The sequence below is a fragment of the Prunus avium genome, unplaced genomic scaffold (genome assembly GCF_965620075.1).
Source record: "Prunus avium unplaced genomic scaffold, drPruAviu1.hap1.1 HAP1_SCAFFOLD_32, whole genome shotgun sequence".
Classification (NCBI taxonomy): Eukaryota; Viridiplantae; Streptophyta; class Magnoliopsida; order Rosales; family Rosaceae; genus Prunus; species Prunus avium.
This window is the reverse complement of record NW_028276891.1, coordinates 107,501-110,000: the sequence shown is the minus strand read 5'-3', so window position 1 is coordinate 110,000 and position 2,500 is coordinate 107,501.

Genomic DNA, 2,500 nt, shown 5'->3' with positions numbered 1-2,500 from the left:
ACAAAGTGACGCGAAGCGGAAGCCTATCATGGCGTAAAAATGTCGACAAAATTTTTCGACATTTGAATAATGGGGTTTGACAAGGTTTGAAAAATTCAATACAAATGGTAGGCTTGAATGTCGACAAAGTGACGCGAAGCGGAAGCCTACCACGGCGTAAAAATGTCGACAGAATTTTTCGGACCTTGTCCTGCCATGGGCTGCGCGCAGCATGCCGGCAGCCTGTGCGCAGCGTGCGCACAGCATGTCGGCAGCGTGCGCGCTGCTGAGACTGTCGACAGAAATTTTCGAAACTTGTCCTGCCATGCGCGCGCGCAGCGTGCGCACAGCATGCCGGCAGCGTGCGCGCACCATGCCGGCAGCGTGCGCGCAGCTTGCGCGCAGCGTGCTGATTCTGTCGACAGTGAGGCTAGCGAAACTTGTCCTGCCATGGCGTGCGCGCAGCCTGTGCGCGCAGCTTGCGCATCTGTCGACAGTGAGGCTAGCGAACTTGTCCTGCCATGGCATGCGCTGTGCGCAGCCTGTGCGCAGCGTGCGCGCAGCTTGCGCATCTGTCGACAGTGAGGCTAGCGAAACTTGTCCTGCCATGGCATGCGCGCAGCCTGCGCACAACATGCGCACAGGCTGTGCGCAGCGTGCGCGGAGCTTGCGCGCAGCTTGCGCGCAGCTTGCGCATCTGTCGACAGTGAGGCTAGCGAAACTTGTCCTGCCATGGCATGCGCGCAGCGTGCGCGCAGTCTGTGCGCAGCGTGCGCGCAGCCTGTGCGCAGCGTGCGCGCAGCCTGTGCGCAGCGTGCGCGCAGCCTGTGCGCAGCGTGCGCGCAGCTTGCGCATCTGTCGACAGTGAGGCTAGCGAAACTTGTCCTGCCATGGCATGCGCGCAGTCTGCGCGCAGCATGCGCGCAGCATGTGCGCAGCATGCCGGCAGCATGGTTCCAGGTTTTTTCAAATGTCGACAGAATTTTTCAAATCTTGTCAAACCCCGTTTTTATTGAAATTTCCTCGCACAATAAGCTCCCCATAAGTAGTCTATGATTTTTAGGACCTTCTCCAACTTACAAAACTAAAAAATTCCTCCCGGATTTGTTTTAATGATTTTTTCAATTTTACGACTTCTAAAAATAATAAAAAATACTTCCCGACTTCAAAAATTTATGAAACTTTTTCCCATCATAGATTGCATGTTTCTTAGTATCCCTGCAAAAAATCACGTCCAAATACCTTGTATTGAATTATTTAGAGCCCATTATGACTCCTCGCGCATAGGTGATGTCTCTTCCTGTCAAAGGGCTAAATGCATAAAATGCTATATAGGGGGGTGTGTGTTGCCTGCATATGCATGGCAGCCCATGCCTTCCTAGCTGCAGCCCCCTTCCCCCACGCCACACCCATGTCATGTTGCCTCGATATGTTGCCTCGGTATTATGGGTTTGGTGTCGGGGTCGGGGGGCTGCCACCCATGGCGGTGGTGGCCGGAATCCGGCCTCCGCCACCACGCCGCCGCCATGGGTGAGGGAGGAAAAAAAAGGCGTGGAAAGTTGCGAAATGGGGTTGTCTAGGCTTTTTTTTGGCATGGGAGAGCATGGAGTGCTAGGAACTCCTTCTCAAATGCACGGGCATGTCGACCACAACCTCATTTCGCAACAACAACCACCCGTGTGGGGTGGCGGTGGGTGGATAGTCGCGGATTGGGGCTTGCCAAGCCAATGTTTTCAAAAAATTTCATCAAAATTAAAAACAAATGTTTTGTTGCCTTCGGATTTGTGGGCGAGCGGCGAGTCGGAGTGGAGCCGGTAAAGTTTAACCTCGGTGTGCACGGTTGTTTTTAGAAACTCAATCCAATGCCGGGGACGTTGAAAGTGACGCTCTTATGAGTTGCAAACCCGCAAGATTTAAAGAACCTTTTCAAAACAATTTCAAACCAACAAGATTTAAAAACAGAAATTTTCATCAAAATGAAAAACAAATGTTTTGTTGCCTTCGGACTAGTGGGCGAGCGGCGAGTCGGAGTGGAGCCGGTAAAGTTTAACCTCGGTGTGCACGGTTGTTTTTAGAAACTCAATCCAATGCCGGGGACGTTGAAAGTGACGCTCTTATGAGTTGCAAACCCACTAGATTTAAAGAACCTTTTCAAAACAATTTCAAACCAACAAAATTAAAAACAAATGTTTCGTTGCAAACAAATTGTGGGCGAGCGGCGAGTCGGAGTGGAGCCGGTAAAGTTTAACCTCGGTGTGCACGGTTGTTTTTAGAAACTCAATCCAATACCGGGGACGTTGAAAGTGACGCTCTTATGAGTTGCAAACCCACAAGATTTTAAAAACTTTTTGAAAATGTTTCTTCTAAATGACACATTTTGATCCTTGGCAAGTGCTCAATCCGTAACTATCCAATCACCGCCACACCACACCGGTCGGGAGTGTGTGAATGGTGTGCTTCCCGGGGTTGGCATAGATAATCTTTCGCATCGACAATCTTTTGCATGCGAGGGAATGTCTAT